Source organism: Rattus norvegicus, chromosome 1 (genome assembly GCF_021556685.1).
Source record: "Rattus norvegicus strain SHRSP/BbbUtx chromosome 1, alternate assembly SHRSP_T2T, whole genome shotgun sequence".
Taxonomy (NCBI): Eukaryota; Metazoa; Chordata; class Mammalia; order Rodentia; family Muridae; genus Rattus; species Rattus norvegicus.
The window spans coordinates 156,002,963-156,026,709 of NC_141534.1; positions in this window are offsets into that span (position 1 = coordinate 156,002,963).

The following is a 23,747-nucleotide window of genomic DNA, read 5'->3' on the forward strand; positions in this document are numbered from 1 at the left end:
CATATACCATCTCTTAGGGTGGCGCTCAAGCAGTATTTACCATGACTATACCATATAAAGGTGACGTGAACTACAGATCTGCTTTTTAATCACATCCAATTGTGCCTTAACTTGTAAATAACGGGGCCAGAGGACATGACTCAGTCAAAACAGTGCTTGCCACTCGAGAGTGAAGACAGGAGTTCAGGTCCTCAATACCCATATAAAAGATGGCTACATCTACAATTGCAGTCCCGGTGGACAGAGACCTGTGGCCAGGACAGAAAAATCAGGGAGCCCAGGTTCTAGGCATGAATTTGTTCAAAAATAAGTTGGAGAAGTTATTAAGAAAGACACCTAATGTCAACATCTGCCCTCCACACACATGTGGGCATACACACAAACATGTGGACACCAAACAGACAGACAGTCAGACTGTTAGCAACTGGACCTCTACTCCTACTGTTCAGAACCTTCAGTGTAGGTGGTAGGGATGACTGATTCTGCACATTCTGTACAGTGTTAATTAAGACATATGTCCAAACGTCACTTCCGGTGGTTCACAGACATAAAGCCAGTCAAGAGCTTTTTCTCTCCAGATGCCAGGTAGTACTGTAAGAATTCAACATAGAAGAACACACTGAGGCCTTTTATTGATTCTGTGATCTATGACTACATCACTGATGAAACAGAGGCAAATGCAGTTGGTTTCTTCAGTTCATGTTGCTGAACAGTAACAAAGCCGAAACACAAACCCGTGCTCTCGACTGAAATGGTTCCATGCTTAAAACCCACAAGATAGAGTCAACCAAAACCACAGTGGAGTGGAGAGAAAACATGATGCAGTATACGAACCCCTTCTTCCTGCCTTTTAGTCCAGTACCTAACCCTCATCATGTGTCCCCTTGTGTCATAAACCAATCCCGAGCTGTGTCATCAAAGCCCTTTAAGCTTTGTGCTTGTCACTGTGCTTGTCACAGCAGCCACTTTCAGCCTCATACTGACCCAGAGTCTGGTTTGCAATCATTGCTGGATTCTCATGCTTAGTACACAGCTCCATATACATTGCCTAGAGTTGTGTCAAAGAATGTAAGAGCGAGAAGAAAATTTAGGACGATTCAGGGCACATTAGAACGTTGTCGGATAAGGAAAAAGAAGCTTAAAGAACAGCATATCACTTGAATCTCTTTGTAAAGACTAAGAAATGGGATTATGTATGTGCTAATTTTAGAGGTAGTGCATATAAAATACAAAATAAAGATTAATTTGATCCCTGGTACTACAGGAGTAAAGGAGTTAAATCGAGAAACTTTTATTCTGTAGGTGCTTACATTAAGGTAGTTATAATTCTATTTGTGCAGTTTATTTGAACTAGTTCTCAAAGCTTTTTGCTCACCCACCAATTAAATGTGATTGAACCAATTTCCAGGCAGATGGAAAAACAAAGATATCTCTAGGTCAATATTGACCTTTCCCTATTAGGCAACTTCCTTTTGCGCACTGATGCCCCCTGAACTGTTGAAAACTGCAAGATAAGGTAGAAACCTCCCTCCAGGATTCCAAGCACCCTTTCGTGAGAATCTTTAACTTCTTATAACTCAAAAAATCAGGGGTCACAGCTACTTAATATGTGCATTAGATTTTGTTCATATAGCTCAAGTAACATTTACATGCCCTGACATCTCTCTCTCTCATTTTCTTCCCTAGTTATGACTGGTTTCTTTCCTCTCCTAATGATTTACCTCTCATATTTCCTTTGTTGTTAAAATCAATTAGGTGCCTATAAAATGCCACATATTATTGATTGAGGAATGAGTAAGAATACTTTTTCCCCAGCTATATATAAGAACTGTTTTTTAAAGTATGAATCATAGGAATTTGGGAGGGGGATTCTGGCTCTGTGAAAGGAATGTGTAGAATCCTTTCCTACCTCTGTATTTCATTTCTAAGATGCCTAGGATGGCTTGGGAGTACTAGTCGATGACAGAGAACTGGGAAAGTCTCTACTAAGGAAATGTATCCCTTCGTTGACCCTTTGGTGTGGGAAAGAGTTCTTTCTCTTGGGATCCATTTCCTTTTGGGGTAACCTTGTGGGTAGCTCCTGAAATCTGTGTCAGAAGCACTGAAAAGGATAGAGTAGAAGAGACAAGGGAATATGTCAAATCTTTAACTCTGATTCGTCTGGAACAATTGAGCCACGTCTTGCAGAGAAGTCTGCCTAAACTAGAACAGATACAGATTCTTTGGGTCCCAGTGGCTAGATAATTGATAAGAGCTTCTTAAGAAGATTAATACAGAATTGCAAGTTTAAAAGTAGCAACAGAACTTTGGAAGGAAACTTCAGAATTAAGAGACCGTTATGACCTTCTTGATAAATCTACGGCTACAGCTTCATTTGGGGGACAGACAGAAACATCTGGTCTCCCCTTAGTTCTGTGTTTGCCGTGAAAACACTAGATTTTCTTACAACCCACCCAAAGATCTTCATGATGTATCCTTTAACAGTAACCAGGTACTTTTAACTCTGTTGGGTGTTAAATTAAATCTAGAAATCATGCAGGAAAGGAGGAAGAATGTGTATGTGGACCATCCTACGGACATTGGGAGTAAGTCTTTTCTTAGAGATGGCCGTAATTCCTCAGAAGAACAAGAATTGCCATTGCTTCCACAGCCCGTAAATCCCATGAAATGCAAGGATAGTCTCCGAGGTCATTCTTCTATACAGAGTAAGCTGTTTTTCTCTGGATGTCAAGCATGTCCCCACAAGTACAGGTACATTAATCAACCTGAGTTCAGGATTAAAAGCAGTGATTCACCTGAGCCAGACGATGCTGTTGGTGCTTGCAGGAGTTTATGCAGACAGCTTGGAATCCAACACCCTGTTGAATTTAAAACAATAGCAAAATATAGATAAGTAAAAAGCATACTTCTCTCCTCTATCTAAGAAAATGGAATGGACCCTTATTTTAAAAAAGAGAGAGAGCTAGATGACTGGGAGAAAAGAAGTGTCAGGGGAATAGTGATTGATCTAGTATTTTCACATCTCTTTAACTTCTTTCTTCTTTCTTGCTTTCTGATCTAATGTACCTAATGTTTTTGCCACCGATAACTCAAGACACTACAAGCTTTATGTACTAGTGGGATCTAGGTCTCTGAAGAAGCCTAACAATCAGGTCCTGCCTCAAAAAGAAAAGTTAAGACCACAAGAGTGCTTAATAAATGCCTATTAAGTGAATTTCATCAGATTAAGTTAACTGAACCCAGAGTTTAGGGGAAAGTAAAGAAAAAACTATAGTTATCCTACAGTTTAATAGTTGATTTTTCTTTTTTTCTTTATTAACTTGAGTATTTCTTATTTACATTTCGAATGTTATTCCCTTTCCCGGTGTCAGGGCCAACATCCCCCTAACACCTCCCCCTCCCCTTCTATATGGGTGTTCTCCTCCCCATCCTCCCCCCATTACCGCCTTCCCCCCAACAATCATGTTCACTGGGGGTTCAGTCTTAGCAGGACCAAGGGCTTCCCCTTCCACTGGTGCTTTTACTAGGCTATTCATTGCTACCTATGAGGTTAGAGTCCAGGGTCAGTCCATGTATAGTCTTTGGGTAGTGGCTTAGTCCCTGGAAGCTCTGGTTGGTTGGCATTGTTGTTCATATAGTTGATTTTTCTTAAAGAAGCAAAATTATATATAAATTAGGGGCTCTAGACTTAAAGAGTTAAGTATGAAATTCAGGTTCAAATCGTGGCTCTGTCATCAATCACCCATCCTGACATGAGCAAATGCTCTCACACCTTTATGCCTATTTCCCAGTTGTACTATAAGTATTAGTATAGTACTTGCCTTAGATTGCTGTTGTAAAGCTATGAGAAAGTATATCTAAAACATGGAGTAAAATACCTTAAATATATGTTTAATATTAAGAGCATTTTGAGTTATAGAGAATTTACAAGGGCTAAAGAAACACATGGAAAGAGGAGAAAAGGAAGTTTTATGAGTATAGTTGGAAACAAGGATGTAGATTTTGCAGACTGTGGCGATAGACGGATGGGTAGATTAGTAGGGTCAGAGCAGTGGAAGGTAGGACAAGCATCAGTTCAGGATCCAGTGTTCTATTTTGTCTTGTCTGAGCATCTTTTAAAATGTCTATCATCAGTGTCTTCCAGAGGGTGGTCAGAGTATGAAGAAGTGGAGTTATGATGCCTCTCTTTCTGATGATGTGCACCACAATGATGGGTGCGATGCTGGGATGGGGAGACATCGATGTAGCATGGATTTGAGGCTTGGAGGTCTCCACCAAACAGTAAAGCCGAGTTGGCACAACAGCATTAGCAGTGTAAGAACAGAATGTGCCTGTGGCAGTGGATATTACGAAGGAGGCAGAGAAGTAGATGTCAGATTTCCTAATGAAAATGAGACTAGAGTTCTAACAAATGACTGAAAAAAACATTTGAGAAAGAGGTTCTTCAGATGAGGCCATGAGACCAAAAGACTGAGCATTAATAAAAGTTTGTTCATTCCTTCAGGTTGATGGGACTAGGGTCATTTGGGTTACAGTAAGTTTTAGATGTTCTCATAATATTTTGGTGGTTCTGTTGTGAATTTTAATTGTCTTATTTACCTCTTTCAATGATGCTTTTTGAATGAAGAAAAACTGGTATATAAACGCCCTACCACTTACTGTATTTGTCTTAGCCACATACTGTTCACTTCCAGCTTATCCTATCTCCTTACGCACAACTGAAAAATGAAGAATCAAGCCCCAGCTGAGTGATTTTAAAAAGGTCAACTCCATATTAATATTAAATCAGAATCCATTATTCGATGTGTGATCACTGCTATTGGGGTACAGGATATGATATGCTGAGGTACGAGGCTTTGGCATTTTGAGTACTTTAAGCTAAGGACGATTAAGGGCTTCTGAAGTTAGAAGGTATTTCCAGTATGGTCCTCTCTCCTGCTCCCCACTTTTCCTCCCACATCTCTCTCCCAGAAATATGTAATAGAAACTACAATTCCTCTCCTGTCAAGCAAGTTATCAGTTTTAAAATGTCTTTCATTACAGTCTCATTTTTCTCTGAATCCTCTTATATATTAGATGTCTTGGTTTATACCTGAGGAAAAGACTGTTGTAGAAAGGCTAAAAGTAGACCAAATGAATAAGACTTTCACTCTTTCCTATTATTTATGGCTCTTGGCTGTTTAAATCACATTCCTATATGGCTGTCCACTCTCCATCAGACTTGTGGTGATGGATCTTGACTGTCAACCTGAGTAGATTGAGCAGCAGCTAGAAGATGGGTAAAGTACATCTCTGATGTTTGCTGAGAGCATAGACTAAGAGAAGGACTATTCTGAATGGAATAGTTGCCCTATTCCACAGACTGGAGGTCCAGAGAGAATAAAAGAAAAAGAGCAGGAAGACAATAGCAGAGGCATTTTTGTATCTATCGCCTGAAGATCACCATGTGAAATGTTCTGCTTTACTGTTACCCATCCATCACTGAAATATGGGAGCCCAAAAGCCAGCATAAATCTTTCCTCCTTTTAACTTATCTCTGCCACATATCTTTGTCACAGTCATACAAAATTGGTTCTAGAGAATGGTGTAAAATTGTGCCTATGCCTAATACTATGATGCTTGATGCTTGCACCTTTGGAACTGGTCTGCAAAAGCAGTGTGGAGAAGTTTGAAGTCGGCTATCAAAAATCTAGAAAGCTATGAGCAGAGATTAATGGCTGATTCTTTTTTTTTTTCCATCTTTATTAAATTGGGTATTTCTTATTTACATTTCAAATGTTATTCTCTTTCCCGGTTCCTGGGGCCAACATCTCCCTAACCCCTCTCCCTCCCCTTCTATATGGGTGTTCTCCTCCCCATCCTCCCCCCATTACCGCCCTCCCCCCAACAATCATGTTCACTGGGGGTTCAGTCTTAGCAGGACCAAGGGCTTCCCCTTCCACTGGTGCTTTTACTAGGCTATTCATTGCTACCTATGAGGTTAGAGTCCAGGGTCAGTCCATGTATAGTCTTTGGGTAGTGGCTTAGTCCCTGAAAGCTCTGGTTGGTTGGCATTGTTGTTCATATGGGGTCTCAAGCCCCTTCAAGCTCTTTCAGTCCTTTCTCTGATACCTTCAACAGGGGTCCCATTCTCAGTTCAGTGGTTTGCTGCTGGCATTCACCTATGTATTTGCTGTATTCTGGTTGTGTCTCTCAGGAGGGATCTACATTAGGTTCCTGTCAGCCTGCACTTCTTTGCTTCATCCATCTTATCTAGTTTGATGGCGGTACATGTATGGGCCACATGTGGGGCAGGCCCTGAATGGGCGAACCTTCAGACTGTTCTAAACTTTGCCTCCTTGTCCCCTTCTAAGGGTATTCTTGTTTCCCTTTTAAAGAAGGAGTGAAGTGAAGCATCCACATTTTGGTCATCCTTCTTGAATTTCATGTGTTCTGTGCATCTAGGGTAATTCAAGCATTTTGGCTAATATCCACTTATCAATGAATGCATACCATGTGTGTTTTTCTGTGATTGGGTTACCTCACTCAGGATGATATTTTCCAGTTCCATCCATTTGCCTATGAATTTCATAAAGTCATTGCTTTGATAGCTGAGTAGTATTCCATTGTGTAGATGTACCACATTTTCTGTATCCATTCCTTTGTTGAAGGGCATCTGGGTTCTTTCCAGCTTCTGGCTATTATAAATAAGGCTGCTATGAACATAGTGGAGCACGTGTCTTTGTTGTATATTGGAGTATCTTTTGGGTATGTGCCCAAGAGAGGTATAGCTGGGTGCTCAGGTAGTTCAAGGTTCAATTTTCTGAGGAACCTCCAGACTGATTTCCAGAATGGTTGTACCAGTCTGCAATCCCAACAACAATGGAGGAGTGTTCCTCTTTCTCCACATTCTCACCAGCATTTGCTGACACCTGAGTTTTTGATCTTAGCCATTCACACTGGTGTGAGTTGAAATCTCAGGGTTGATTTGATTTGCATTTCCCTTATGACTAAAGATGTTGAACATTTCTTTAGGTGCTTCTCAGCCATTCGACATTCCTCAGCTGTGAATTCTTTGTTTAGCTCTGAACCCCAGTTTTTAATAGGGTTATTTGTCTCCCTGCAGTCTAACTTTGTGAGTTCTTTGTATATTTTGGATATTAGCCATCTATCAGTTGTAGGATTGGTAAAGATCTTTTTCCAATCTGTTGGTTGCCATTTTGTCCTAACAACAGTGTCCTTTGCCTTACAGAAACTTTGTAGTTTTATGAGATCCCATTTGTCTATTCTTGATCTTAGAGCATAAGCCATTGGTGTTTTGTTCAGGAAATTTTCTCCAGTACCCATGTGTTCCAGATGCTTCCCTAGTTTTTCTTCTATTAGTTTGAGTGTGTCTGGTTTGATGTGGAGGTCCTTGATCCACTTGGACTTAAGCTTTGTACAGGCTGATAAGCATGGATCAATCTGCATTCTTCTACATGCTGACCTCTAGTTGAACCAGAACCATTTGCTGAAAATGCTATCTTTTTTCCATTTGATGGTTTTGGCTCCTTTGTCAAAAATCAAGTGGCTATAGGTGTGTGGGTTCATTTCTGGGTTTTCAACTCTATTCCACTGGTCTATCTGCCTGTCTCTGTACCCGTACCATACAGTTTTAATCATTATTGCTCTGTAATACTGCTTGAGTTCAGGGATAGTGATTCCCTCGGAAGTCCTTTTATTGTTGAAGATAGTTTTAGCTATCCTGGATTTTTTTTTTGTTATTCCAGATGAATTTGCAAATTGTTCTGTCTAACTCTATGAAAAATTGGATTGGAATTTTGATGGGGATTGCATTGAATCTGTAGATCGCTTTTGATATAATGGCCATTTTCACTATATTAATCCTGCCAATCCATGAGCATAGATGATCTTTCCATCTTCTAAGATCTTCTACAATTTCTTTTTTCAGAGGGTTGCAGTTCTTATCATACAGATCTTTCACATGCTTGGTTAAAGTCACATCGAGGTATTTTATATTATTTGGGGCTATTATGAAGGGTGTTGTTTACCTAATTTCTTTCTCAGCTTGCTTCTCTTTTGTGTAGAGGAAGGCTACTGACTTATTTGAGTGAATTTTATACCAAGCCACTTTGCTGAAGGTGTTTATCAGATTTAGTAGTTGTCTGGTGGAACTTTTGGGATCACTTAAATATACTATCATATCATCTGCAAATAGTGATATTTTGACTTCTTCCTTTCCAATCTGTATCTCTTTGATCTCCTTTTGTTGTCTGATTGCTCTGGCTAGAACTTCAAGAACTATATTGAATAAGTAGGGAGAGAGTGAGCAGCCTTATCTAGTCCCTGATTTTAGTGGGATTGCTTCAAGTTTCTCTCCATTTAGTTTAATGTTTGCTACTGATTTGCTGTATATGGCTTTTACTATGTTTAGGTATGGGCCTTGAATTCCTGTTTTTCCAAGACTTTTATCATGACTGGGTGTTGAATTTTGAAAATGCTTTCTCAGCATCTAATGAAATGAACATGTGGTTTTTTTCTTTCAGTTTGTTTATATAGTGGATTATGTTGATGGTTTTCCGTATATTAAACCATCCCTGCATTCCTGGAATGAAGCCTACTTGATCATGATGGATGATGGTTTTGGTGTGCTCTTGGATTCGGTTTGCAAAAACTTTATTAACTATCTTTGTGTCGATATTCATAAGGGAAATTGGTCTGAAGTTCTCTTTCTTTGTTGGGTCTTTGTGTGGTTTAGGTATAAGAGTAATTGTGGCTTCATAGAATAAATTCGGTAGCGCTCCATCTGTTTCAATTTTGTGGAATAGTTTGGATAGTATTGGTATGAGGTCTTCTATGAAGGTCTGATAGAATTCTGCACTGAACCAATCTGGACCTGGGCTCTTTTTGTTTGGGAGACTTTTAATGACTGCCTCTATTTCTTTAGGAGTTATGGGGTTTTTTAATGGTTTATCTGTTCCTGATTTAACGTTGGTACCTGGTATTTCTCTAGGAAATTGTACATTTCTCCAAATTTTCCAGTTTTCTTGAATATGGGCTTTTGTACTAGGATCTGATGGTTTTTTGAATTTCCTCTGATTCTGTTGTTATGTCTCCCTTTTCATTTCTGATTTTGTTAATTTGGACACACTCTCTGTGTCCTCTGGTTAGTCTGGCTAAGGGTTTATCTATCTGGTTCATTTTCTCAAATAACCAGCTTTTGGTTCTGTTGATTCTTTATATAGTCCTTTTTGTTTCTACTTGGTTGATTTCAGCTCTGAGTTTGATTATTTCCTGCCTTCTACTCCTTCTGGGTTTATTTGCTTCTTTTTGTTCTAGAGCTTTTAGGTGTGCTGTCAAGCTGCTGATATATGCTCTCTCCTATTTCTTTCTGCAGGTACTAAGAGCTATGAGTTTTCCTCTTAAAATAGCTTTCATTGTGTTCCATAAGTTTGGGTATGTTGTACCTTCAGTTTCATTATATTCTAAGAAGTCTTTAATTTCTTTCTTTATTTCTTCCTTGACCAGGTTATCATTGAGTAGAATATTGTTCAATTTCCATGTATATGTGTGCATTCTTTCCTTATTGTTATTGAGGACCAGCTTTAGCCCATGATGGTCTGATAAGACACATAAGATTATTTCTATCTTTCTGTATCTGGTGAGACCTGTTTTATGCCTGATTATATGGTCAACTTTGGAAAAAGTACCATGAGGTGGTAAGAAGAAAGTATATCCTTTTGTTTTAGGATAGAATGTTCTATAAATAACTGTTAAGTCCATTTGTTTCATAACTTCTGTTAGTCTGTCTATGTCTCTGTTTAATTTCTGTTTCCATGGTCTGTCCATTGATGAGAGTGGGGTGTTGAAATCTCCTACTATTATTGTGTGAGGTGCAATGTGTGCTTTGAGCTTTAGTAAGGATTCTTTTATGTATGTCGGTGCCATTGTGTTTGGAGCATAGATATTTAGGATTGAGAGTTCATCTTGGTGGATTTTTCCTTTGATGTATATGAAGTGTCCTTCTTTATCTTTTTTGATGACTTTTGGTTGAAAATCAATTTTATTTGATATTAGGATAGCTACTCCATCTTGCTTCTTCAGACCATTTCCTTGGTAAGTTGTTTTCTAGCCTTTTACTCTGAGGTAGTGTCTGTCTTTGTCTCTGAGGTGTGTTTCCTGTAGGCAGCAAAATGTTGGGTTCTCATTGCGTATCCAGTTTGTTAATCTGTGTTTTTATTGGGCAATTGGGTCCATTGATGTTCAGAGATATTAAGGAATAGTGATTGTTGCTTCCTGTTTTCTCCATATTTAGATGTGAGATTATGTTTGTGTGCTTGTCTTCTCTTTGTTTTATTGCAAGACAATTACTTTCTTGCTTTTTCTAGGGTGTAGCTTGTCTCCTTGGGTCAAGCTTTACTATTTATTATCCTTTGTAGACTAGATTTGTAGAAAGATATTGTGCAAATTTGGTTTTGTCATGGAATATCTTGGTTTCTCCATCTGTGTTAATCGAGAGTTTTGCTGGATATAGTAACCTGGACTGCCATTTGTGTTCTCTAAGGGTCTGTATGACATCTGTCCCTGTCTTCTGGCTTTCATAGTCTCTGGCGAAAAGTCTGGTGTAATTCTGATAGGTCTGCCTTTATATGTTACTTGACATTTTTCCCTTACTGCTTTTAATATTCTTTCTTTGTTTTGTGCATTTGATATTTTGACTATTATGTGATGGGAGGAGTTTCTTTTTTGGTCCAATCTATTTGGAGTTATGTAGGCTTCTTGTATGTTTATGGGCATCTCTTTCTTTAGGTTAGGGAAGTTTTCTTCTATGATTTTGTTGAAGATATTTACTGGTCCTTTGAGTTGGGAGTCTTTACTCTCTTCTATACCTATTATCCTTAGGTTTGATCTTCTCATTGTGTCCTGGATTTCCTGTATGTTTTGGGCCAGTAGCTTTTTCTGTTTTACATTGTCTTTGACAGTTGTGCCGATGATTTCTGTAGAAACTTCTGTTCCCGAGCTTCTATCTTCTATCTCTTGTATTCTGTTGGTGATGCTTTTATCTGTGGCTCCTTGTCTCTTCCTTTGGTTTTCTATCTTCAGGGTTGTCTCTGTTTGTGCTTTCTTTATTGTTTCTATTTCCATTTTCAATTCCTTCACCTGTTTGATTGTGTTTTCCTGTAATTCTTTCAGGGATATTTGTGTTTCCTCTCTAAGGGCTTCTACATATTTACTTGTGTTTTCCTGAATTTCTCTAAGGGAGTTCGTTATGTCTTTCCTAAAGTCCTCCATCATCATGATCAAATGTGATTTTAAATCTAGATCTTGCTTTTCTGGCATGTTTGGATATTAAGTTTTTGCTTTGGTGGGAGAATTGGGCTCTGATGATGCCATGTAGTCTTGGTTTCTGTTGCTTGGGTTCCTGTGCTTGCCTCTTGCCATCAGGTTGTCTCTGGTATTACCTTGTTCTGCTATTTTTGACAGTGGCTTGACCATCCTATAGGCCTGTATTTCAGGAGTGCTGTAGACCTGTTTTCCTGTTTTCTTTCAGCCAGTTATGGGAACTAAGTGTTCTGCTTTCTGGTTTGTTGTCGTTCCTGTCTGCTGACTTTCAGTTGTTCCTGTGGGCGTGTGTCCTGTGTCCACCAGGAAAGTCACTTGGAGCAGAAAAGTTGGTCTTACCTCTGGTCTCAGACCTGAAGTCACTCCTTGGGGCTGCGTTTCAGTCCTCTGTGAGGGCACCAACCAGAAGGGCCTGCCCCTACTTCTATGTCTCTGTGCACAGGGGGCCCAGATGACGCTAAGTGTTTTCCTTTAGAGTCAGAAATGTGGGCAGAGAGTAGTCTCCTCTGGTTTCCCAGGTATGTCTGCCCCTCTGAAGGTCTAGCTCTCCATCCCATGTGATTTGGGTTCAGGGAGCTATTTGACCGGGTCTGTTCAGATCCGGGTGCAGTCTGGACCACAGGGCTCCTGCAGCTCGACTACCCCTATCTTCCTGTTCCCAGAGGCCCTATACAGTTTCCTCTTGGGCCAGGGATGTGGGCAAAGGTGGGCAGAAGTGGTGGTCTCTACTGCCCTGCAGTTTCAGGATTGCCCACGCATCTGGGCGTTGAGCTCTCTCTCCCACGGGCTTTGGGAGCAGGGAGCTCTGGACCGGGATCAGGGAGGTTCGGGCACCATCTAAAAACCAGAAGTGTCCAGTCCCAGAGGATTTTTGCCTTTGTGTGTCCTGAGTCCACCAGGCAGGTCACTTGGAGAAGAAAAGTTGGTCTTACCTCTGGTCTCAGGCCTGAAGTCATTCCTCGGGGCTGGGTTTCAGCTCTCTGTGAGGGCAGCAACCAGAAGGGCTTGTTTCTACTTCTGGGTCCCTGTGCGCAAGAGACCCTGATGGTGCTAGGTGTTTTCCTCTTGAGTCAGAAATGTGGGCAGAGAGTAGTCTCCTCTGGTTCCCCAGATGTGTCTGCCCCTCTGAAGGTCTAGCTCTCCCTCCCATGCGATTTGGGTGCAGGGAGCTGTTTGACCGGGTCTGTTCAGATCCGGGCGCAGTCTGGACCACAGGGCTCCTGCAGCTTGACTGTCCCTAATGGCTGATTCTTATAGGTACTCAGAAGACCAAACTGCAGAGAAGAATTCATAAAACAATGTTGTGTTCATAAAGTTTTGGGTATAGGATAGGAGGCTATGCATGTTACATTCTGGTAAAGAACTTCTCTACATTTTGTCTCTGCCCTGAGACTTTGTATGGGGCTGAATTTAAAGGTGATAAGATATCGTGGCAGAGAAACTTTCAAGGCCATGCAGCATTCAGCCTGTGACATAGTTTTTTTCTATCTGATTCTGGTTAGATTTATGCTAAAAATTAGGAGCAAAAAGCAAATAGTTTGGGAAAGGTAAGGAAAACACATAGAACAGACAAATGCACATATTTAATGTTGAAACCAAGAAAAGCACAGTTATTAAAGAAATATTTTTGAACATTTCTGTGAATTATTCACACTTCTGTTAATATTGGAGAAAATATTTAAATAAAACTTTAAATTAATTGCTAACTACTCACAGATGCTAATGACATTCATTTTGTTTAGATGCCAGTGACAGAGTAACCTGAGCTGTCTAATTTAGGCAGCTAGAAACAATACCCAGGTCACATACGAAATGTGCATCCCTGGAAGAAAACAGGACCCTGAAAAGTCAAGTCCATCTCCTCTGCCACTCTCCCTTCTCTAGTCTACTTCAACCTTCTGACTTCGAAGGGTTATTTTCCCTTGTCTGATCCATATCACAATCTATAAGCGCATTCCTAATGAATCAACAAAGAAGTACACAAATGTTTCCAACACTTCACTAGTCTAAACCTAAGAAGTAAAACTGAGTCTAGTCAATTGGCCAAAGGAAAAAAATCATTAATAATAATTTTAGCTCTCATTTACTGGATGTGTGCTTCATTCCTGTAACTTCGTGGGCATTTTGCTTTCCTTACTATTCACCCATGGATAAATACTTACATATCTATTACACAAGTATTAAAAGGTAAGGTGAGGGAAAATCACCTTACATTCTCCATTGTTAAAAGAAAGATCAGAGTCAATGAAGCTAAACCTAAATAAAATGCAGGACTCTGGGTCAAGCACAAATATTGATGCAAGGGGGAAATAGAATGTTAAAACTACTAAGTTTGCATTTGCCATGTATCGCAAAATGCTGAAAGATGATTTATAGAAATTTACTATGGGAAAGGTTTTTGGTTTGTTTGTTTAGTTGCTTGCTTGTTTGTCTGAAAATACTAACCCTTGGTCAATAAGTTAGCATTATTTTTACAAATAATAGTAGTCAGCTCATTAGTCAAGAATATTGGTAAGAAAGAAAATAGTTGATGCTAAGGAGAAACTTGACATCAGAAATGGCAGAGCCAACAACATAGATGATACTTTAAGTACCCACTATGTGCCAGTACCCTACTAAGTGTTTATCTTTATCTACTTATTTTCCAGTTGCATTGACCCGAAAGTATTATTGATCTTATTAGAGATGTAGAAACTGGAGTTTGAAAATTTTTCAAGAGACACTAGAAAGTAAATGGCAGAACCAGGAACCTAGGTTGTCTGACAACAAAATGACAAACATGTCTTTGCTTTGGGATTAGTGGAGGCCAGTCATGATGGTTATCTGGAAAATTGTTCCCTGCCCATGCCATGGGGCTCCTCCCTGTCCCTGAGCATACTACAAACATGAGACCTCTCTTTCTGGCTCAGGATCATAAGAATTTCTATAGCTTCTGACCACAGGAAGCAGCAGCCTTTGCAACTGAGGCCCCAGGGCTCATGTTTATTTCTAGTTTCAAGTATGCTGAAGATTAGAATATAAATAGTCCTTCACTGTGGAACAGAAAAGAGCAAACACATCCACATGCAAACACAAGCTAGATGTTGCTCAGTGCACAGAGTTCCAATAGCAAAATACAGCAAAGCAAACATAACAATGAGAACAGGGAAGACCAGTGGGCTGCAGAAAGTCTGCAGATTCCCATAAGTCTACCACAATCTATTCTAGGCTTGGGAACAGGGAGGAACCTGATAGGCTCAGATATGCCTCCTTGAGATACTTGTCAAACTCATTTCACCTAACAATGATTTGGGCAGCAAATACCTTTTGGAAGGTGCCTTATTTGGCCATATCATATTTCATTTGAGATGAAAATTTCTTGAATGTAGACATTTGTCCAGACTGAATTAAAAACAAATAGGCAAATTTCAGAGTGGTTGGCTCTAGACTAACAAAACTTAGATACAATTTAGACTAAGAGAAATCATGGATTTTTTGCTCAGGACATTTCCACAGAACCTATTGCTAAAGGTAGACTGTCTCTGTTTAAGTAGACTACCTCTGGGACAGGACTCCATGAGCATGGAGAAATCTTCTCTTATGCACCCATACATACCTCCTCTATGATTCTTTTACTCGACCAAACTAAGTCCTATTAGACTAGGCAGATGGCATCATCCAAGATGTTAATCAGTACTAAAATATTGAGTATGATTAGCTGTTCACAGAGACAGGACTCTCATACATCTTGATCATTTGTTTACTAAAGTATGAAGTGATATTGTTCATCAGTTGAGAAAATACATTTGTGGGCATGACTGGAAATGTTAACAACAACAACCAATGACATCAATGTTCATGAATACAAAAGGCTAATTCTGCAGGAAGGCGAGAAGCAAGGTGAGGATCGCTACACACTGCACTCTCTACTGCTGACTAGTTTGGAAGAGAAACACACTTCAGGAAAGGGCTGGGGCACTCGGGGTAGAGAGGACCATGCAAATGATGAATGATTTGGGGAGATTTTAAAGTCTTAGGATTTTGCCATGATTCAGTTGTTCTAAATCATTCTGAAATACATCTTGAGCTTTCACTCTCTTTCAGGCATAGTGCTGGCTATTAGGGGCCTAAAGATGAGAATAAAATCCCTCTAAATATATCCAGTATGGTTTGGAGGGGGACAAGCATATACACAGAATTCTTCAATTGAGTATATTAGGTTCTAGATATACGTTAAGTCAAGACATTATGGGAGCACAAAAGGGCTTGCTTAGTGTTCGCATGGATTTGGGGGAAGAAAAGGCTTAAGAAATACTTCCTAAGAATATCTAAAGTGGTCTTCAAGAGTTGCCAGAAGAGAGTCTATGAGTCTGGAGAATTAAAGGTAGAGTTTCAGTGTGGTCTCCCAAGGGCTGGGGATTATCTCTAAATAAAGCTGAAGAGACAAAAGGGAGCCAGATAACAGAGGTGTGTGAGAAGCAGGCACTCTTAACCTGTGCACGGGTGGGGGAAATGAGGCATTGAAAATCAAATGCATACCATTTAAAAATCAGAAGCCAGAGACTGAGGTAAGCAAGTTGTGGAGGGAACAAGTAATAAGTAACAAGAAGTAACTTCCTGCCTCCCAGTCACTCACCTATAACTAGACTAAAGATAAGGATTAAAGAGGTGTTGCTGCAAAGCTTCAACATGGGCACAACATGTTAAAAGTACTTGTCAATGATAGAAAAAAAATCTATACAATTTGAGAACTGAAGAGATGACTCAGCATTTAAGAGTACAAATAGCTGAAGTTCAGTACCCATATCAGATGGCTCATGACCTCCTAAAGCTCCAGCCCCAAGGGCTCTGATGCCATTTACGGCATTCAAAGGCAACTATACTGATTGATGTGCTTATGCGTGCACGCCCGTACGCGTGCGAACACACACACACACACACACACACACAATTTTTAAAAACTATTAAATGTTGTTCTAGGAACACAGAAAATGCTATCATGGAGACCTGGTGAGATTCCAGGGTGACAGTGAAGTGTCCTAGGTGCTGGCAAGAAAGGGATGCACAGTTAAAAACTTTAAAATTCACCAACCAAAGAGCAAGAATAAGCAGGACCTACATATGTCATGGATGTGAAGCTTGGTCTTCATGTGAGTCCTCCAACCACTGGAGTGGAGGCTGTCCCTGAGGCTGTTGCCTAGCTGCCTGTGGATCCCATTCCCCTAACAGGGCTCCTTCGTCTTGCCTCAGTGGGAGAGGATGAACCTAGTCCTGCAGTGACTTGATGTGCCATGGTGGGGTGATACCCATGGGGTCCTTCCCCTTCTCAGAGAAAAAGGGGAGCCAGGGACAGGGGGGCTCTGAGGGGACCAGGAAGAGAGATGCAACAGGCAAGTAAAACAAATAAATTAATTAATGAAAAAATGTAAACTACAATGTAGTGGAATAAAAATTGGCCTGTTTTTTATTATTAAACCTAGAGAATTCAGAGGACAGACTGCCACCTCTGCACACTTCGGCCCATATCTCTGGTCCAAGGGGAAACTGTACAGTACCTCTGGACAGAGGGATATAAGAACAGACAGCCTCCAGTACCCGCGGTTCTGGTCTGCGCCCAGGATGGAACTGATCCTGCAAAACAGCTCCCTGCACCCAAATCCCATGGGGGAGAGAGCTGGACCCTCAGAAGTGAGAAGTCAGAGGAGAATACCCTCTGCCCACAGTCCAAACCCAAGAGGGAATCACAAGGTGCCATCTGTGCCCACTGGGTGCAAGGACCTACACAAGCAATCAGGAGCAGGACCCTTTGATTCTTGCCAATGCCTAGAGCTGGAAGACAGTCTCCAGGAGTGCTGCCACAGCTGAGAGCAGAGCACCTGTTCTCAGGAAAGGCTGACAAAAAAATGGGAAAACAGTTCTACAGGAGTGCTGACAGAGAGGCCTACAGCAGGGCCAAGTCACTCCCAGAAACAGCAAGACATCAAACACCAGAGACAACCCAATGGCTAGAGGCAAGCACAGGAACCCAAGCAACAGAAACCAAGACTACATGGCATCATCAGAGTCCGGTACTCCCACCAAAGAAAATACTGGATATCCAAACACATCAGAAAAGCAAGATCTAGATTTGAAATCACATTTTTTGATAATGATGGAGGACTTTAAGAAAGACATAAAGAACTCCCTTAGAGAAATGCAGGAAAGCACAAGTATACAGGTAGAAGCCCTTAGAGAGGAAACACAAAAATCACTGAAAGAATTACAGGAAAACACAACCAAACAGGTGGAGGAATTGAAAATGGAAATAGAAACAATAAAGAAAACACGAAGGGAGACAACCCTGGACATAGAAAACCAAAGGAAGAGACAAGGAGCCATAGACACAAGCATCACAAACAGAATACAAGAGATAGAGAGAGAATCTCAGGGGCAGAAGATATCATAGAAAACATCAACACAACGGTCAAAGACAATGTAAAACGCAAAATGCTCCTAGCCCTAAACATACAGGAAATCAAGGACACAATGAGAAGATCAAACCTAAGGATAATAGGTGTAGAAGAAAGTGAAGACTCCCAACTTAAGGGGCCAGTAAATATATTCAACAAAAATATAGAAGAAAACTTCCCTAACCTAAAGAAAGAGACGCCCATAAACATACAAGAAGCCTACAGAACTCCAAATAGATTGGATCAGAAAAGAAACTCCTCCCGTCAAATAATAGTTAAAACATCAAATGCACAAAACAAGGAAAGAATATTAAAAGCAGTAAGGGAAAAAGGTCAAGTAACATATAAAGGCTGACCAATAAGATAATGAAAACTATACTCAACAATAAAAGAACTTCTGGGGAATCACCATCCCTGACCTCAAGCTGTATTACAGAGTAATAGTGATAAAAAAAAACTGTATGGTATTGGTACAGAGATAGGCAGGTAGATTAGGGGAACAGAATTGAAGACCCAGAAATGAACCCACACACCTACAGCCACTTGATCTTTGACAAAGGAGCTAAAACCATCCAATGGAAGAAAGATAGCATTTTCAACAAATGGTGCTGGTTCAACTGGAGGTCAGCATGTAGAAGAATGCAAATCGATCCATTCTTATCACCATATACAAAGCTTAAGTCCAAGTGGATCAAGGACCTCCACATCAAACCAGATACACCCAAAGTAATCGAAGAAAAAGTGGGGAAGAGTCTCGAACACATGGGCACTGGGGAAAATTTCCTGAACAAAACACCAATGGCTTATGCTCTAAGATCAAGAATCGACAAATGGGATCTCACAAAACTGCAAAACTTTTGTAAAGCAAAAGACACTGTCAATAGGACAAAACGGCAACCAACAGATTGGAAAAGATCTTTACCAATCCTACATCTGATAGAGGGCTAATATCCAAAATATACAAAGAACTCAAGAAATTAGACTCCAGAGAGCCAAATCACCCTATTAAGAAATGGGGTACAGGGCTGGAGAGATGGCTCAGCAGTTAAGAGCACCCGACTACTCTTCCAGAGGTCCTGAGTTCAATTCCCAGCAACCACATGGTGGCTCACAACCATCTGTAAAGCGATCCGATGTCCTCTTCTGGTGTGTCTGAAGATAGCTACAGTTTACTTATATATAATAAATGAATAAATCTTTAAAAAGAAAAGAAATGGGGTACAGAGCTAAACAAAACATTCTCAGCTGAGGATTATAGAATGGCCAAAAAGCACCTAACGAAATGTTCAACATCCTTAGTCATCAGGGAAATGCAAATCAAAACAACCCTGAGATTCCACCTCACACCAGTCAGAATGGCTAAGATAAAAAAACTCAGGTGACAGCAGATGCTGGCGAGGATGTGGAGAAAGAGGAACACTCCTCCATTGTTGGTGGGATTGCAAACTGGTATAACCACTCTGGAAATCAGTCTGGAGGTTCCTCAGAAAATTGGACATTACACTACCTGAGGACCCAGCTATATCTCTCGTGGGCATATACCCTAAAGATGCTCCAATATATAACAAAGACACATGCTCCACTATGTTCAGGCTTATTTATAATAGCCAGAAGCTGGAAAGAACCCAGATGCCCTTCAACAGAGGAATGGATTCAAAAATTGTGGTACATCTACACAATGGAGTACTACTCTGCTATCAAAAACAATGACTTCATGAAATTCATAGGCAAATGGAATGAACTAGAAAATATCATCCTGAGTAAGGTTACTCAATCACAGAAAAACCCACTTGATATGCACTCATTGATAAGTGGATTAGCCAAAATGCTCAAATTACCCATGATGCAATCTACAGACCACAGGAAGCTCAAGAAGAAGGATAACCAAAATGCAGATGCTCCCACTCCTTCTTAAAACAGGGAAAATATTCATAGGTGGGGATATGGAAGCAAAGTTTAGAGCAGTGTCTCAAGGAATGGCCATTCAGAGCCTGACACATATGTGGCCCATAGATATAGCCACCAAAACTAGATAAGATTGATGAAACTAAAAAATGCATGTGGAAAGGGACTGGATATAGATCCAGTGAGAGACACATCCAGAGCACATCCAATACAGAGGTCAAAGCTAGCAGCAAACCACTGAACTGAGAATAGGACCCCCTTGGGGGGAATTAAAGGAAGTGTTGAAAGAGTTGAAGGAGCTTGCAACCCCATAAAAATAATAATGCCAACCAACCAGAGTTTCCAGGGACTAAACCACTACCAAAAGACTATACATGGACTGATCCAGGGATCCAACTGCATATGTAGCAGAGAATAGCCTTGTGTGGCACCAGTGAAAGGGAAAGCCCTTGGTCTTGCCAAGGTTGGACCCCCAGTGCAGGGGAATATGGGGGAGGGCAATAAGGAGGATGTATGGGGGGGAATACCTGTATGGGGGAGGGGAGGGGAGGGAATGGGGGCTTATGGACAGAAAACTGGGAAGGGGAATAACCTTTGAAATGTAAGTAAAGAAATATATAATAAAAAGTTAAAAAAAAACAGAAAAAAAACCTAGAGAATTCAAAGCGATGTCAAATATTTGTCCTTCAAGTATCTTTATTTGGTCAAATCAAGGCTGCACAGTTACTGTTGAGTTTCAAAAATATGTTTAAAACAAATAACCACAGTGGCCTCTGACATACATTACAAACTAGAGAGGCTTGCCTGGTACATATTTAGTTGGACATCATTTTCTTTTTTTTTTTTTTGTCTAAAATATTTTTTTTTATTAACTTGAGTATTTCTTATATACATTTCGAGTGTTATTCCCTTTCCCGGTTTCCGGGCAAACATCCCCCTCCCCCCTCCCCTTCCTTATGGGTGTTCCCTTCCCAACCCTCCCCCCATTGCCGCCCTCCCCCCATAGACTAGTTCACTGGGGGTTCAGTCTTAGCAGGACCCAGGGCTTCCCCTTCCACTGGTGCTCTTACTAGGATATTCATTGCTACCTATGGGGTCAGAGTCCAGGGTCAGTCCATGTATAGTCTTTAGGTAGTGGCTTAGTCCCTGGAAGCTCTGGTTGCTTGGCATTGTTGTACTTTTGGGGTCTCGAGCCCCTTCAAGCTCTTCCAGTTCTTTCTCTGATTCCTTCAATAGGGGACCTATTCTCAGTTCAGTGGTTTGCTGCTGGCATTCGCCTCTATATTTGCTGTATTCTGGCTGTGTCTCTCAGGAGCGATCTACATCCGGCTCCTGTCGGTCTGCACTTCTTTGCTTCATCCATCTTGTCTAATTGGGTGGCTGTATATGTATGGGCCACATGTGGGGCAGGCTCTGAATGGGTGTTCCTTCAGTCTCTGTTTTAATCTTTGCCTCTCCCTTCCCTGCCAAGGGTATTCTTTTTCCTCATTTAAAGAAGGAGTGAAGCATTCACATTTTGATCATCCGTCTTGAGTTTCGTCATTTTCAAATAATTACTCTGATAACACCATCTCCCTGGCTTTAAATTTTGAACAGATTAATACTTAAATGAACACACGGCATAATAGGACGGACCTGGCTCAAGGCCTAGTCCATTGTCTTTTCGATCACTACAGCATTACTAATTCTTCTTGTTTCAATAAGAGGACTGAGAACTGGGGAGGTGCTGGCCATGGAAGCATTGGTATCTGCATTTGATCCACAGAACACATAGAAAATATCTGGGCATGTAGTGTCAGTGCTTGGGAGGTAGAAACAGTACTGTGTCTGGGAGTTGCTGGCTACATGATCTAGCCAAACCCATATCTTGCAGAGAGACTCAGAAATTAAGGTGCAAAGGGGCTGAGGACAATACCTGACAATAACTCCTGGCCTATACACACATGTGTGTACATATGTTCACACACAAGCTCACACTGCACGCACGCACACACATGCACATACACACATATATGCACACATGTAAGCACATGCACATACACACAAACACACACACACACACACACACACACACACAGAAACTAAGAAGGCTAAGTTTCAGTTCTAACAGTTGAGGGTTACCCCCACTCCAACTCTGTCAGGCTCCAGTGTACTTGCAAGGACACCTCATCTCTCTTGTTATATACTGAATCCTGCAGGGTTTCATCTGCACCTATACATCATCCTTTCTTATCTTAAAATCTTGTCACTCTCACATGTAAAATCAGTTGTCTGGGTTTGTGTTCTTCTAAGTCTTCACATAACCCCATTGATGGAGAACATTTGAAGACCGCAAGGAATGAACTCTTCCCACAGCTGTCGATTTCCCAGGCACAATTTGGAAAAATATAGCTATCAAATACAGCAAATGGCATACTCCATGATCAGCAATACCATGGTAGGCAGGGAATTCATCAATATAACAGGAGGTATATGTCAAGCACTGCAATGGAAAATCTCCAAGCTGCTTCCTAACACATTGTCAAGTGTTGATCTTTCATTAATAACTTAAAAATAAACCAGTGCCTAGAGTCTTGTCAACAGCCTGGGTATTTTGTGGATCTCCACAGGACCCTTTTGGCCAACAACTCAATTAGATGTAACCCAACCCCAGTACTGGAAGCTTCATTTGGTGAAAAGAAATGACCACATGGGACTGTGTCTCCCCATTATTTGGCAATGTTGTTTATATCACCTTCCTATATGTATACATTTTAGGAATCTTTTACTGTATTAGGTTTCCATACTACCCCTTAAATGACCCTTAATTTTTGCTGTCTCTTCCTGTATCTCTTTCCTCTTCCCCTTCCCCCCTCCTCCTCCCTACTTACTCTTCCAGTTCCAGCCCCTCATTCACCCATAGCTGTCTATTCTATTTGTCTTTCCTAAGGAGATCTATCTGTTCCCTCTAGTCCTTTATACCTGTCCTGTAGTTCTATGGACTGTGTCTTGGTTATCATTGCCTTCACAGCTAATATCCACAAATAAGAAATACATAACATGCTTGTCTTTCTGTGTCTAGTATATCTCACTCAGGATCACTTTTTCTAGTTTCATCTATTTGCCTGCAAATTTCAAGATGTCTTTTTTTAGTGACTAATACTCCATTGTATAAAAGTACCACATTCTTCTGTTAAGGGACATGTAAATTATTTTCAATTTCTGGGTATTATGAGTAGATCAGCAATGACCATAGTGGAGCAAATGTCTCTGTGATAGGATGAAGCATTCTTTGAGCGCTTATATGTCCAAGACTAGTATACTTGGACCTTGAGGTAGATCAATTCCCATCTTCCTGAGGAGCCACCACACTGATTTCCATAGAGACTGTACAAGTTTATATTCCCCCCAGCCATGGATGAGTGTTCCCCTTATTCTGAATTCTTGCCAGAATGAACTGTCACTTCTTTTATTGGTCTTAGCTATTCTGACAGGAGCAAGATGAATTCAAAAAGCAGTTTGGGATACAGAAAATGTGGTACATCTACACAATGGAATATTACTCAGCTATCAAAAACTTTATGAAATTCATAGGCAAATGGATGGAACTGGAAAATATCATCCTGAGTGAGGTAACCCAATCACAGAAAAACACATATGGTATGCACTCATTGATAAGTGGCTATTAGCCCAAATGCTTGAATTACCCTAGATGCACAGAACACATGACACTCAAGAAGGATGACCAAAATGGGAATGCTTCACTCCTTCTTTAAAAGGGGAACAAGAATACCCTTGGCAGGGAATAGGGAGGTAAAGTTTAGAACAGAGGCAGAAGGAACACCCATTCAGAGCCTGCCCCACATGTGGCCCAAACTAGATAAGATAGATGAAGCAAAGAAGTGCAGGCTGACACGAACCGGATGTAGATCTCTCCTGAGAGACACACCCAGAATACACCAAATGCATAGGCGAATGCCAGCAGCAAACCACTGAACTGAGAACGGGACCCCCGTTGAAGGAATCAGAGAAAGGACTGGAAGAGCTTGAAGGGGCTCAAGACTCCATATGTACAATAATGCCAACCAACCAGAGCTTCCAGGGACTAAGCCA